Source organism: Dendrobates tinctorius, unplaced genomic scaffold (genome assembly GCF_039654945.1).
Source record: "Dendrobates tinctorius isolate UK_male_01 unplaced genomic scaffold, ASM3965494v1 ptg000017l, whole genome shotgun sequence".
In the NCBI taxonomy this organism is placed as follows: domain Eukaryota; kingdom Metazoa; phylum Chordata; class Amphibia; order Anura; family Dendrobatidae; genus Dendrobates; species Dendrobates tinctorius.
In genome coordinates this window covers 3891393-3908091 of record NW_027361685.1, presented here as the reverse complement: position 1 = coordinate 3908091, position 16699 = coordinate 3891393, and positions in this window count along the sequence as shown.

The window sequence follows — 16699 nt, the reverse complement described above, 5'->3', positions numbered from 1 at the left end:
GACACCTCCAACGTGGCCCACATGATAGCTACAGTGATGTAGTGCAAGGACTCAGGACCCACTTTGACCAGTGGATCCATGGACTGTCGGTTGAATCCTTTGAGCAGCTACGGGACCTGATGATTAAAGACCAGTTCCTGCATCTCTGCCCAACGGTGGGCTGTTCGTCACATATTGGTGGCAGCGGTGGGATAACTACCCCTGTTCATCACATCCATCGACTCGTACTTCTGTTATTCTATCTGGCCTGTTGCTTAAAATTAAGTCCAGAAGGGCCGTCCCTCTAGTTGGGCCCTGCACAAGTGGTGACAGATAATTATCCTTGGACACTGACAGAAATTGGTTTCCTTTCTGAGATACGCAGGTTTCAGTTTCCCAGTCTATGTCATTTGAACAGTTTTGGATGGCGGAGAATGTTGTGGTCTAGAGGCAAAATGGTGATCATGGTAATACGGCCGGACTACACCACCGATAAAGCAGCCACAGCCGGTGACTGAGAAGAATCTGTGACTTCTCTGCATTCAGTGGTTACTACTCACCTGGGTAGTCATATGTGGGAATTTCCTCTTTACACCACTCATCATCTCTCACATATGTCTCTGTAGTATTAATATGGGTCAGATCTTCACCCTGAAACAAATATTGTAAAAGTCACAGACAGATGGAGAAGTCCCATCTATGATCAGCTCTAATCCTGCCATCTCCACCGTTCTCATTACACAAGTATAAAACATATAATACTGGTGGATAAAACAAGACTGAGCACAAGACCTTCACAGTCGTCTACACATCATAGGGGAGATCTCCTGACACCTTCTCTCCATCTACCTGATGATCCTGAGGAGCACTGGGATCTTCTTGCTTACAGTCCTGTGGAAGAAGAGGACAGGGACATCTTTCTGGTGTTGTCCTCTTACTGGATAGATCTGGAGGAAACACATACAGGGACTGAATTCATTCTCTACATACAGATAATTATAGGCCGTGTGTATTTAATCCTGTCTATTACCTGGAGATGTGAGGGGCTGGGGAACCTCCATTATGACATTCTTGTACAGATCTCTGTGTCCTTCTAAATACTCCCACTCCTCCATGGAGAAATAGACAGCGACATCCTGACACCTTATAGGAACCTGACACATACAATGATACCGTCATCTCCCCGATCCCTTCATAGTGTTACTGTGTAATGTCCCAGCACTCCCAGCAGTGTCACCTCTCCAGTCAGCAGCTCAATCATCTTGTAGAGGAGTTCTAGGATCTTCTGGTCATTGATGTCCTCATGGGTCAGGGGGGGAGGTGGAGGCCCCATGATTGGGCTCAGGGGTCTTCCCCATCCCTCAGACACAGGGTCCTGACAGTGATCACTAGAGGTCTTCCTCACCACTGTGTAATCCTGGTTATGGAGAGACACATTAATAAATCTCACTACAGACATTTCCAGAGTCCTCACCTCTCCAGTTCTGTCCATCTGTTATTCCCATAGATAAGAATGATGTAATGTGACATCATCAGAATCTCTCACCTCTCCAGTGAGACGGAAGAGGATCTCTAGGGTGAGGTGTAATATCCTCTCCGCCATCTTGTCTCTGTCCATATCCATCCTTGATGGGTAAATCAGGAAAATTCTCTTTTGTAGAAGATCTTCACTGAGAGGATCCGATATTGTAGAGACCTGAATGAGAAGAAGATGATCCAATGTAACATCATAAGAATCCTGTGTAATAATACAATTACTGGAGATAATAAGGGAAACATAGGAGGAGATTTATTATTTTACAGGGCTTAGTTTTCTTCCCTGACATCTACTAATAAAACCTATATATTTAGGCCACAGACAACAAGCAGTTTCCTCCTCGGAGTCGGCAGCTGAACACGTTCCTCATAGACTCATCTTCCATAACGCTAATTCTCGTCTCATTACCGACACTGGAATCGGCATTAGCAATACTGCAGGAGATATTCATTACACACGACATGAGAAATAACTCCTTCATGATGAGGACGACATCTTCATCTTCTAGTGCGGCACTAGAAATAGATTTGGCCAGAGTCGGTCACTGCCTCCATCCCCACCGGCCGTCTATATGAAGGTTTCCCGTCTTCCCCGCACTGGAATCTTCTATCACGTTAGATCTCAGCTCTGAGTCACACACAGAAGTTTGAGGCTTTTAGAAAAGATTTTTAGTTTCCACAATCAACGCGGACAGAAATGATCTGATCCCAAAGTCTCCATGTACAGTGATTTATGGGGTTTATTTCTGGCCTTAGGCTTTCCCATATTACAGGAAAAACTCCAGAAAAAGCCGATATTAACACCTTTCCTACATTAGACGTACTATTCCGTCCATGTGACCTGGGACCTAAGTCCCAAGGACGGAATAGTACGTCTAGCACGATCAGCTGCGCTCACGGGGGGAATGCAGCTGATCGTGGCCGGGTGTCAGCTGATTATCACAGCTGACACCCGACACTATGTGTCAGGGGCGGTCACGGACCGCCCCCGACACGTTAACTCCTGGCACACTGCGATCAAACACGATCGCAGTGTACCGGGGGTTTAGGGAAGCATCGGCAAGGAGGCTCCCTCCGTGCTTCCCTGAGACCCCCCACAGCAGCGCGATGTGCAGCACTGCTGCGGGGGTCTCCTTCCCTGCAGGTCCCCGAATCCAAAATGGTGGCGGGGACCTTCGGGAGCCTGCAGGGAGGCGGCTTCCTCATGGCTGCAAAGCGCCAGAATGAGGAAGCCTGCAGCACTGCCTGTGACAGATCGCTGATCTCTCACAGCGATCTGTGATGTGACAGATCAGCGATCTGTCACATGACAGTTATGTCCCCCCTGGGACAATGTAATAAAGTTTAAAAAAAAGTGTAAAAATAATTTATAAAAAAAAAAAAAAAAAAAAAAAAATCGCTAAATAAATTTAAAATATATATAGTCCCTAATAAATTCATTTAAAAAAAAATAAAAATAAATAAAAGTACACATATTTGGTATCGCTGCATCCGTAACGATCCGCCCTATAAAACTGTCCCACTAATTAACGCCTTTATTGAACCTCTTAAAAAATAAAAAACGAAGCAAAAAATAATGCTTTATCATCATACTGCCAAACAAAAAGTGAAATAACGCGCGATCAAAAAGACGGATATAAATAACCATGGTACCGCTGAAAACGTCATCTTGTCCCGCAAAAAACGAGCCACCATACAGCGTCATCAGCGAAAAAATAAAAAAGTTATAGCTCACAGAATAATTATTTTTTATATAAAATTGTTTTCAGTGCATAAAAGCGCCAAAACATAAAAAAAGACATAAATGAGGAATCGCTGTAACCGTACTGACACGAAGAATAAAACTGCTTTATCAATTTTACCGCACGCAGAACAGTGTAAACGCACCCCCCAAAAGAAATTCATGAAATGCTGGTTTTTGTTCATTCTGCGTCCCACAAATCGGAATAAAAAGCGATCAAAAAATGTCACAAGCCCGAAAATGGTACCAATAAAAACGTCAACTCGTCCCGCAAAAAATAAGATCTCACATGACTCTGTGGGTCAAAATATGGAAAAATTATAGCTCTCAATATGTGGTGATGCAAAAACTATTTTTACAATAAAAAGCATCTTTTAGCATGCGACAGTCGCCAAACATAAAAACCTGCCATAAATAGTAAATCAAACCCCCCGTTATCACCCCCTTAACTTAGGGAAAAATAATAAAATAAAAAATAAAAATATTTCCATTTTCCCATTAGGGCTAGGGTTAGAGTTAGAATTGGGGGGTTTCCACTGTTTTGGCACATCAGGGGCTTTCCAAACGCGACATGGCGTCCGATCTCAATTCCAGCCAAAAAGGTCAAATGGCGCTGCTTCCCTTCCGAGCTCTGCCATGCGCCCAAATAGTGGTTTACCCCCACGTATCGTACTCAAGACGAATTGCACAATAACTATTGGGGTCCTGTTGCTCTTGGGAAAATAACAATTGGGGGTAAAAAAACAGGATTTTTGGGTTGCTTACAGTAAAATCTGTTTCTCAGAGCCTTCATTGGGGGACACAGAGACCATGGGTGTATGCTGCTGCTACTAGGAGGCTGACACTATGCAAAAAAAGGTTAGCTCCTCCTCCGCAGTGTACACCCCACCGACCGGCAGGGAATTTCCTCAGTTAGTGAGAAAGCAGTAGGAGAAGTAACAGAACAGATTGAGAACAGAACAAACAACTCAACTGTAACCAATCAACCAAAGTAAGAACAGGAGTTGTAGAACATGGGAGGGTGCTGTGTCCCCCAATAAAGGCTCCGAGAAACAGATTTTACGGTAAGCAACCCAAAAATCCTGTTTTCTCATTTGCTTTATTGGGGGACACAGAGACCATGGGACGTCCCAAAGCAGTCCCTGGGGTGGGAAACAAACTTCCATCAGGCCAGTGGACTCACCACCACTGCCTGCAGAATCCTCCTACCTAGGCTGGCATCCGCCGAAGCGTAGGTGTGGACCTTGTAGAATTTCACAAACGTGTGAACCGATGACCAGGTTGCAGCTTTGCAAAGCTGCAGCGTGGAGGCTCTGTGTCGTACCGCCCAGGAAGCACCCACTGCCCGGGTAGAGTGCGCTCTGATCCCCGGAGGGGCCACTCGATGCTTAACCCGGTAGGCCTCCAAAATTGCCGATCTGATCCAGCGAGCAATAGTAGCCTTGGAGGCCGGGTGACCTTTCTGCGCCCCATCTGGAATGATGAAAAGAGAGTCTGTCAACCGCAAGGAAGTCGTCCTAGACAGATAGATTCTCATCGCCCTGACCAGATCCAGCTTGTTCAGGGACCGCTCCCGAGGGTGAGTAGGACTTGGACAGAAGGACCGCAGAACAATATCCTCATTGAGGTGAAAGGAGGATACTACCTTCGGAAGAAAAGAGGGCGGAGGCCGTAGAACTACCTTGTCCTGCTGAAGTACCAAGAAAGGAGAGCGGCAAGAAAGAGCCGCTAATTCCGACACGCGCCGGATGGAAGTGATGGCCACCAGGAAAGCTACCTTCCAAGAAAGGAGAGAAAGGGAAACATCCCTGAGAGGTTCAAAAGGAGAACCTTGCAGAACCTCAAGAACCAAATTAAGATCCCATGGATCCACGGGCGCTTGGTACGGAGGAGCCGTGTGAGCCACGCCCTGAAGAAAGGTTTTGACCTGAGGGCGGGAGGCCAACGTCTTCTGAAACAAAATGGACAGCGCCGAAACTTGACCCTTCAAGGAACTGAGAGCAAGCCCCGCATCCAGCCCTGCCTGAAGAAACGCCAGAACGGAAGGGAGAGAAAAGCACATGGGCGCGATGTTATTGGCCTCACACCAAGTGAAATAGGCCTCCCAAGTACGGTAGTAAATCTTGGAAGACGATGGCTTCCTGGCTCGGATCATGGTATGAACTACTCGACCGGAGAATCCTGCTTGTTTCAAAACCTCGGTCTCAACAGCCACGCCGTTAAATTGAGCAGCCGAGAATTGGGGTGGCAAATCAGGCCTTGAGACAGCAGATCTGCCCTGTCTGGAAGCTTCCAGGGGGCATCCGCGAGAAGGTTGACAAGGTCCGCGAACCAAGACCTTCTGGGCCAATTCGGGGCGATGAGAATGACTGGAATTCCTTCTGCTTTGATCTTCTTCAACAGCTCGAACTGCGACCAAGGAATGGCCAGAGCGTCGGCGCCCACTGCGAGAGGATCTCGAGCCCTGGATACAAACTGTGGGACTTTCCTGTTGAGGTGAGAGGCTAGCAGATCTACAACGACGGCAAAGCTGAAGAAACACCTCCGGATGTAGGGACCACTCTCCTGCCGCGAGACCCTTGCGGCTGACAAAATCGGCGGCCCAGTTGTCCACGCCGGGAATGTGTACCGCGGAGATTGTCGGTACCGAAATCTCTGCCCACTGAAGGATCTTGGACACTTCTGCCAGGGCTGAGGCGCTCCGTGTTCCTCCTTGGCGGTTGACATATGCCACCGCTGTGGCATTGTCTGTCTGAATGCGGATAGGCAGGCCCCTGAGGAGCCTCTCCCAGTGGACGAGAGCCAGATAAATTGCTCGTATCTCTAGGACGTTGATCGACAGGGCTGATTCCCGAGTCGACCAACGACCCTGAACAGTGTGATTGCGGAACACTGCCCCCCATCCGAGGAGGCTGGCATCCGTTGTTACAATCTGCCAGTGAATGGGAAGAAAAGACCGCCCCAAGAGGATGAGAGGTGACGTCAACCACCAGTTGAGAGACCGCTTGATCCGGCATGAAAGACGAACAGGGCGATCCAGGGACAGAGCAGACCTGTTCCTCCGCGACAGAATGGCGTGTTGGAGAGGTCTGGCGTGAAATTGGGCAAAGGGAACTGCCTCTATTGCCGCCACCATCTTTCCCAGGACCCTCATGGTTGTTCGGAGGGACGGATATTGTGTGGTCTGCAGCGATCGTACATCAAAAAAAAAACCAGGGGAAGAGTCTTGAGGAGATCATTTGCATATTCCCAGTGCCTTCTGGGATAAGTGAAGAGTCTCCGCGAGCTCAACGATCACTGGGTTTTGGCCGTTGCAGCTGAAAAGAGGAAATCGGAAAACCAGGGGAAGAGTCTTGAGGAGATCATTTGCATATTCCCAGTGCCTTCTGGGATAAGTGAAGAGTCTCCGCGAGCTCAACGATCACTGGGTTTTTCCGTTGCAGCTGAAAAGAGGAAATCGGAAAACCAGGGGAAGAGTCTTGAGGAGATCATTTGCATATTCCCAGTGCCTTCTGGGATAAGTGAAGAGTCTCCGTGAGCTCAACGATCACTGGGTTTTGGCCGTTGCAGCTGAAAAGAGGAAATTGGAAAACCAGGGGAAGAGTCTTGAGGAGATCATTTGCATATTCCCAGTGCCTTCTGGGATAAGTGAAGAGTCTCCGCGAGCTCAACGATCACTGGGTTTTGGCCGTTGCAGCTGAAAAGAGGAAATTGGAAAAACCGAGCACGAATTTTGGCTCATCTTTCATCGTTTTTAAGAAATCTCAAGATGGAAGAGGCCAGGAGCCATTTGGTGAGCTGCATTTCTTGCTACATGTTTACAGATTTACCAGTGGAAAAGCCAAACTTCACATGCCACAAATGCAAGCTTGTGACCCTGTTGGAGGAAAAGTTGCAAAATCTCGAAGAGAGGTTAGCTACGTTGAAGATCATTAAGGAAGGTGAAGAGTTCTTGGACAGAGCAGAATTCTCTCTTCATGTTACAGAAAGAGAAGAAATTCGAAGTGCACCTGAAGAAACAGAGGAATGGAGACATGTGACCCAGAGAAGCAGGAGGATCAGGAGGCAGTCAGCACCCATACTGCTCAGAAACCAGTACCAGGCTCTCACGCAGGAAAACGATGAAGAAATACATCAGGATAAGACTTTGCCAACAAACAGCAACCTTGTACGCCTTCAGAGTCCTCCTGGATGGAGAAAGAAAAATGTTGTGAAGAAGAAACGGAGAGTGGTGGTCATGGGGGATTCCCTGTTGAGAGGACCAGAGGCCGCTATCTGCAGACCGGATATAACTTCAAGAGAAATGTGCTGTCTTCCAGGTGCAAAAATTAAAGATGTGTCTGACAGGATATCAGGACTCTTCAGACCTACAGATGACTACCCATTCCTGCTACTACATGTGGGGACAAATGACACCGCAAGAAACGACCTGGAAACCATCTGCAGAGACTTTGAAGACTTAGGCAAGAAAGTGAAAGAACTGGGAGCGCAGGTGGTCTTCTCTTCCATCCTCCCAGTGGATGGCCATGGAACAAGGAGGTGGAATAAGATTCTGCAGGTGAACAACTGGCTACGTCGATGGTGCCATCAGCAACGATTTGGATTTCTGGATCACGGAGTGAACTACTTATACGATGGACTACTTGCTAGAGATGGGGTGCACCTTACGAAGACTGGAAAGCAGGTATTTGGAAGTCGCCTTGCTACACTTGTAAGGAGAGCTTTAAACTAGAACAACATGGGAAGGGAAGCAAAAGACCAGAAAAAGCCATACACCTGACAAATGCTATTGAGAACTCTGCTATTAGAAGTGGAAAGGAAGAACAAAGACGAAAGAATCTAATTAATAAAAATATTGGAGAAAGAGAAACCAATCACAAACTAAAATGTTTCTATACTAATGCACAAAGCATGGGCAACAAACAAGGAGAATTGGAACTACTAACACAGGAAAAGAAATATGATGTCATTGGAATCACTGAAACTTGGTGGGACAATACACATGATTGGAATACAAGACTAGAAGGATACAACTTATTTGCAAGAAACAGACTTGATAAACGAGGAGGGGGTGTCACATTGTATGTTAGAAACGCGTATATCTGCACAGAGATTGAAGCTTCAGAGACTGGGAGTTCTGTGGAAACTGTTTGGGTAAGAATACAAGGACAGAACAATGGAAAGGACACCATTGTAGGCATTTACTACAGGCCGCCTGTGCAAGCCGAAGATATGGATGAACTCTTTATGCATCAAATGGCCAAGTTCTCCAAAAAATATGACATAGTTGTCATGGGAGATTTCAACTATCCAGACATTTGTTGGGAATCTCACGCAGGCAAAACTAACAGGTCAAGGAAATTCTTATCCTCTCTTGCTGACAACTTTATCTTCCAAAAGGTAAGGGAGAAAACAAGGGGAACTGCTACCTTGGATCTAATCCTTATAAACAGGGAGGAAATGGTAGAGGAGGTAAAAGTGGTTGGGACCCTAGGAGGTAGCGACCATGCTATTTTAGAATTTTGTATAACTAGAGGCGGAAGACCTGTGAAGACTCAGACGTCAAGGTTAGATTTCAGAAAGGCAGATTTTAAGGGATTCAGAAAGAGAATTGGAGGGATCCAATGGCTGGATATCCTTAAAGACAAAAATGTCCAGGAAGGATGGGAAATCTTGAAAAATGAAATTCTCAAAGCACAGTTGTTAACAATTCCAAAAAGAGGGAAGAATAGGAAGCATTTAAGGAAACCAGGATGGATGAACACAGAACTTAAGCACATGCTAAAAAGGAAGAAAAAAATGTTTATAAAATGGAAAGAGGGAGGCATATCTAAAGAAGAATATAATGCTGTCTGCAGAACCTGCAGGGCACAAATCAGATTATCTAAAGCTGAAAATGAATTGAGGCTTGCAAGAGATGTCAAAAGCAATAATAAAGGATTTTGGGGATATGTCAAAAGTAAAAGAAAAGTCAAAGATGCTATAGGATTTTTACAGGATGAAAATGATGAAATGGTAAGACAGGATGTTGAGAAGGCTGAACTTTTAAATTCCTATTTTGCATCTGTTTTCTCTCAGAAAGGAAATGTAACATCAACTGTTATTCACTGTCCTATTAAGGGAATAGAAGAATCCAGGATATCTATAAACAGAAAGATAGTGAGGAAACACTTAGCTAACCTAAATGAATTCAAGTCTCCAGGTCCAGATGAATTACACCCCAGAGTACTGAAGGAGATAGCAGAAGAAATTTTTGAACCCCTCTCCATAATCTTTGAAAATTCTTGGAGAACAGGAGAAGTGCCAGAAGACTGGAGAAGAGCAAATGTTGTTCCTATCTTCAAAAAGGGGAAGAAGGTGGACCCAGGCAACTATAGGCCGGTGAGTCTGACTTCTATACCAGGAAAGATCTTTGAACAAATTATTAAACAACATGTATGTCAATACCTGGATAAGAATGAAGTGATTATACAGAGTCAGCATGGGTTTGTAACTAATAAGTCATGTCAGACTAATTTAATTTCCTTCTATGATGGAATCACTGATTGGGTGGATCAAGGAAATGCTGTAGATATAGTATATCTTGACTTCAGCAAAGCATTTGACAAAGTCTCTCATACAATCCTTATTGAAAAAATGACTAAGTATGGAATGGACAAGGCAACTGTTAGGTGGATTCATAACTGGCTTAGTGATCGGACCCAAAGAGTGGTCGTAAATGGCTGCACATCCAGTTGGAAGAATGTCTCAAGTAGGGTACCACAGGGCTCTGTCCTGGGCCCTGTATTGTTCAACATCTTTATCAATGATTTAGATGAAGGAATTGAGGGCAAACTGATTAAATTTGCTGATGACACAAAGCTAGGAGGGATAGCTAATACTAGAGAAGAGAGAGAGAGGATTCAAAAAGATTTAAATAAACTGGAGAAGTGGGCAGCAACTAACAGAATGGTTTTTAACAGGGAGAAATGCAAAGTACTACATCTGGGCAATAAAAATGAAAAAAGCATATATAGAATGGGAGGAATAGGGCTAAGTGACAGCACATGTGAAAAAGACTTGGGTATACTAATAGATCACAGACTGAATATGAGTCAACAGTGTGATGCAGCAGCAAAAAAAGCAAATGCAATTCTAGGATGTATTAACTGAAGCATACAGTCTAGATCACGTGAAGTCATTATTTCCCTCTACTACTCTTTGGTCAGACCTCATCTGGAATATTGTGTCCAGTTTTGGGCACCACATTTTAAAAAAGACATCAACAAACTGGAGCAAGTTCAGAAAAGAGCGACCAGAATGGTGACCAGTCTGCAAACCCTGTCTTATGAGGAAAGGTTGCAGGATTTGGGAATGTTTAGTTTGCAAAAGAGAAGACTGAGAGGAGACTTAATAGCCGTCTACAAATATCTAAAGGGCTGTCACATTGTAGAAGGATCAACTTTATTCTCATTTGCACAAGGAAAGACTAGAAGCAATGGGATGAAACTGAATGGGAGGAGACACAGATTAGATATTAGAAAAAACTTTTTGACAGTTAGAGTGATCAATGAGTGGAACAGGCTGACACGAGAAGTAGTGAGTTCTCCTTCATTGGAAGTCTTCAAACAGAGGCTGGACAGACATCTGACTGGGATGATTTAGCGAATCCTGCTTTGAGCAGGGGGTTGGACCAGATGGCCCAGGAGGTCCCTTCCAACTCTACGATTCTATGATTCTATGATCCTGCTGCAGGGAGAGAATCTTCTCTCGTGGGAGAAAGACCCTTGACCGACGAGTGTCGAACAGTAGGCCCAGAAACACAAGGCGTTGAGAAGGAACCAGACAGGACTTTTTCCTGTTGACGATCCACCCGAAATTGGAAAGAGTGTCTAGGACGATCTTCAAACTTAGGCGCGCCTGGTGAAAAGAGGGAGCTTTGATCAGAATATCGTCGAGGTACGGAAAAAGAACGAGACCTCTGATCCTCAACAAGGCCATCAACGCAGCCATGATCTTCGTGAAGACTCTGGGAGCGGTGGCGAGACCGAAGGGCAGCGCAACGAACTGGTAATGTTCCTGGCGAACCGCAAAACGCAGGAACTTCTGATGTCCGGAGAATATGGGAACATGTAGATAGGCATCTTGGATGTCTATTGAACACATGAATTCCTGCTCCTCCATGGAAGCGATTACCGAACGAACCGACTCCATCCAGAAGCGGCGAAGACGGACTCTCTTGTTGAGCCGCTTGAGATCCAAGATGGGTCGAACCGTCCCGTCTTTTTTCGGCACCACGAATAGGTTTGAATAAAACCCTGTGAACCGCTCCGATTCGGGAACGGGCACAATCACCCCGGAACTGAGGAGAGAGGCGATGGCCGTAAAGAACCCTGGGATCAAGGCTGGATCTTTTGGAGGACGGGATTTGAAAACACGATCCCGTGGAAGAGAGACGAACTCTATCTTGTATCCTGACGATACGACCTCCCTGACCGAGGTGTCCTCTACTGAGGCCAGCCAGACGTCCTTGAAGAACAAGAGTCGACCTCCCAATTGGAAGGGACCCTCGGGAGTCAGAGGATAGTCATGCTGAAGTGGACCATCCAGATCTGGATCTGGATGGTCTGCCCTGTGAAGAGTGGGATCGCCAGGAGGGAGTGGGTCTGAATGAAACTTTCTTCCTATCTTGGCGTGCCTGCGGCCTGTCACGCTCGCGCCTTGGCTGAATGGCGCGAGCCGGGGGTTGTGGCCCCACTGTGCCACAGACCAGACTACCCTGGAAGGGGCGTGACTGCGACATCTACCTTGGTCTTCACTGGAGCCTCTGATGGTGAGGTCAGGCTTGTGCGGCAGGTAGCTGCCAGGTGCCACTCCAGGGTGGTGTCTGGCTGTGGCTGCTGATCCCACTCGGGAACAGGACACCTGGACAGGTGCGAGTGACAAGCAGGCTGAGACACTGGGCAAGCAGGCACGGCTTGGTACACTGGCAGGCAGGCACGGCTTGGAGACACGGCTTGGAGACACTGGGCAAGCGGGCACGGCTTGGAGACACTGGACACGGCTTGGAGACACTGGGCAAGCGGACACGGCTTGGAGACACTGGGCAAGCAGACACGGCTTGGAGACACTGGACACGGCTTGGAGACACTGGGCAAGCGGACACGGCTTGGAGACACAGGGCAAGCAGGAGTGGTATATGAGAGAACAGGTTTGGACCTGTTCACACAGGAGATGCAGGTATGGATATAGGCAGGAAGGTGTGGTATATGAGAGAACAGGTTTGGACCTGTTCACACAGGAGATGCAGGTATGGATATAGGCAGGAAGGTGTGGTATATGAGAGAACAGGTTTGGACCTGTTCACACAGGAGATGCAGGTATGGATATAGGCAGGAAGGAGTGGTATATGAGAGAACAGGTTTGGACCTGTTCACACAGGAGATGCAGGTATGGATATAGGCAGGAAGGTGTGGTATATGAGAGAACAGGTTTGGACCTGTTCACACAGGAGATGCAGGTATGGATATAGGCAGGATGGTGTGGTATATGAGAGAACAGGTTTGGACCTGTTCACACAGGAGATGCAGGTATGGATATAGGCAGGAAGGAGTGGTATATGAGAGAACAGGTTTGGACCTGTTCACACAGGAGATGTAGGTAGGCAGAGCCGCAGGAGTGCGGAGCAGGCAGAGCCGCAGAAGTGCGGAGCAGGCAGAGCCGCAGGAGTGCGGAGCAGGCAGAGCCGCAGGAGTGCGGAGAAGGCAGAGCCGCAGGAGTGCGGAGAAGGCAGAGCCGCAGGAGTGCTGAACAGGCAGAGCCGCAGGAGTGCGGAACAGGCAGAGCCGCAGGCATGCGGAACAGGCAGAGCCGCAGGCCTGTGGAACAGGCAGAGCCGCAGGCGTGCGGAACAGGCAGAGCCGCAGGAGTGCGGAACAGGCAGAGCCGCAGGAGTGCGGAGCAGGCAGAGCCGCAGGAGTGCGGAGCAGGCAGAGCCGCAGAAGTGCGGAGCAGGCAGAGCCGCAGAAGTGCGGAACACAGATAAAGCTGCGAGGGTGCAGATGCACACACAGGGAGGACACAAGGAAAGACACGGCAGAGAAGGAACCACAAACAAGGAGACTGACAGACAGAGGTAAGACTGAGTTCAGACAGAGACACAGGGGCAAAGACACAAGGACCAGGATATTCTGAGACAGAGCACGGACAAGGTACAGGGAACAAGACTCAAGGGCCAGGATATTCTGCCTCCTGGCAGGCGGACAAGGGACAAAGCGAGACAGAGTATTCCTACAGAGAAGGAGATACACAGAACAGGGCCTAGCTAGTTCAGCAGCAAGGACCTAACTGAGTTTAGACATTGCACAGGCAATGTTTCAGTGGGAGTGGTGAAACTAAATAGTCAAGGGCTCCAGGTGATTGGTCAGGGACAGATTACCCAGGTGCACCCAGACTGCATAAGAACCAGAGAGTTCAGGCGCCGCCCCCCTATACACACAGTCAGGAAACATGGAGAGCAAGCAGAAGAAGAAGAGGCATAGCACATGGAGCTCAGGGCTGGCAACAGACAGATTTCACAGCATGGCTTGAAGCAGAAAGTAAGTTGGTGTGCGGGGGATGGGAGGCCATGCAGTGACGCCAGCAAGGTTGTTACACAGCCTTTGTTGGTTGGAGGATGTCTCCGCCGTATTGAAACGGCGGAAAGCCCGAAAGGGTCGAAACTGACGCCTTAGTGGAGGTCTGCGAGGCTTGGACTGAGGGAGGAGGGAACTCGTGCCTCCGGTGGCGTCCTTAATAATCTGGTCCAATTGGGATCCAAAGAGGCGTACTCCCTGAAAAGGCAGATTAGTAAGAGACTTTTTAGATAACAAGTCCGCCTGCCAAGCTTTGAGCCAAATTGTACGTCGGATTGCCACGACGTTGCTTGAAGCCTGAACTGTGCAGGATGCGGCATCCAAAGAAGCAGAAAGCAGATAATCCCCCGCATGGGAAATCTGATTGGCGGGATCGGCCAATCGATCTGGTTGTGCTTTCTCTAGGATGCCCTGATGAAGATCCTCTGCCCAAGTAGCTATGGCCTTTGCTGCCCAAGATGAAGCAAAGATTGGGCATACCGGCGTCGAAGCCGCTTCGAAGGCAGACTTCGCCAGGGATTCTATAATTCTATCATTAGAATCCTTTAAAGACGTCACACCTGAAAGCGGGAGAACCGTGCTATTAGACAGTCTGGACACGGGCGGGTCCACCGAGGGAGAGGCAGACCAGTTATCCGTGAGCTCTTTAGCAAACGGGTACAGTACGCCGAGACACTTTCCTCTTTGAAAGCGTCTGGTCGGATCTTCCCTTTCTCTTGCAAAAATCTTTCCAAACTCGGAATGAAAAGGAAATACCCTGGAGGGTGTTTCCTCCAGTCTGAACGAAACCTCCTGATCTGAAGATTTCGCAGGGGAGTCAGAGATTTTGAAGGTGTGGTTAATTGCCGCGATGAGGTTCTGTACTGTAACTTTCATGTCCGCGTCCTAGCCAGATTCCAGCTCTACAATCCCTTCAGAAGACATATCCGAGAACGCTTCACCTGACTCGGGTGAGGAGGCACGGGAGGGCGACTGCTGGGAAGGACTAGGTGCAGATGATGGGCCAGGAGAGGATTCCGGCCGGAGATCCTGCCTGGGCCTTTTGCGGCTTCTGCTAGCTGGCTCAGATGGAGCGTCTTGTGACCTGCTGGACCCTGCAAAAGTGTCCAGGGGCAACTTGTCAAGAACGGCCACTAGGGACTGAGACACCCTGGTGAGGTCGGCCACAGATTGTGAAAGAGACGAGGCCCAGCCAGGAATGGGTGGTTCGCTTTCCCGTGGCGCAATAGGTGGTTCCTGGACGGGGTCATGCTGAACGGGATTGCTGCAGTCCAGGCAGATGGGAGTAGGCTGACCTGAGGGAAGTTTGCGATTGCAAGAGGAGCATGCAAATAACTGGACTAGGGTGCCCGTGGGGACTGGCGGACAGCCACGATCAGGCTTAGAAGTAGACATGGTGAAGGAAGAGAAGATGAAAACCTGCGGAACTGCCGGAAGGTTGAGGGACAGAAAGGCAGAGTAGGGTGTCAGTCTGCAGATGCAGAAGTACTCACGGTCTGGTGACCCTGAAAGAGATGAATTAGGCTCCTGCAACTGGCCAGGGACCGACAGGAAGCGCTGGTCTCTGCTTTGGTCTCCGGCTGTCAGGCTGCAAAGATGGCGACAGCCCGACATGAGGAAGTAAAAGCGCGGTTTCTGTGCAAGAAGAAGTCGGAGCTAGTCGCCTCCACCAGAGGGAAAACCCGCCCCCTCTTCCCAGCCACAAGCCTGAAGAGGCGGTGGGAGGGCTTAGGAAGGCAACGGCCTAGGAGAGCGGGTGGGGGCGTGGCCGCGACGGGCGCGAAGGCCCAAATTGAAGCCGGAGGCTAAAATAGACACGGCGGCCGCCTGTCAGCACTGGGCGGTGCGGAAGAACTGCGGCGCAGCCGCGCCCACCCCTAAGAAGAATGCCGCCCTAGCCCTGCTCCCAGACGCCACCCACCGCGACTGGGAAGCGCCGGCCGCTGATAACCTGCGGCGCTACTTTGGCGTCCTTGTGGAGACTCTGGGAGCGGTGGTGTCTTCTTCCGGTCCAATAAAGGTACCTTCCATATCCCAAGCTGTCTGTCCATTCCGTCTTCGCGCCTTGTCCAACCGACAGGCTCTGGTGGGCGAGTGGGTGGGAGGCAGGGGGCAAGGACCATCCGTCGTCGCTGGCACGTCCTGTGCTGAGCCCGTGGTCCGCCCGGAGAACTATAAGGATACGGGGTGATAGTACACACCGTACTCATAGTCTCTTGTGGGAGTACAGTTGTGACCGTTCACACTGTATCCCGCCTAAGACCTGAAACGACGCACATCGAGGTAGATATGGGTCCAATGAAGGACCCGTGTCCACCTCCTACTGACACTAAGCTAAACTGAGGAAATTCCTGCCGGTCGGTGGGGTGTACACTGCGGAGGAGGAGCTAACCTTTTTTTGCATAGTGTCAGCCTCCTAGTGGCAGCAGCATACACCCATGGTCTCTGTGTCCCCCAATAAGGCGAACGAGAAAAATGATTTTTTAATTGTACGGCTGTACTTTATAAACATCTGTGAAGCCCTTGGAGGTTCAAAGTGCTCACCACATATCTAGATAAGTTCCTTGGGGAGTCAAGTTTCCAAAATGGGGTCACTTGTGGGAGGTTTCCACTGTTTAGGTACATCAGGGGCTATCCAAACGTGACATGGCGTCCGATCTGAATTCCAGCCAATTTTGCATTGAAAAAGTCAAACGGCGGTCCTTCCTTTCTGAGGTCTGCCATGCGCCGAAACAGTGGTTCCTCCCCACATATCAGGTATCAGTGTGCTCAGGACAAATTGCACAATAACTTTTGCAGTCCAATTTCTCCTGCTACCATTGGTAAAATA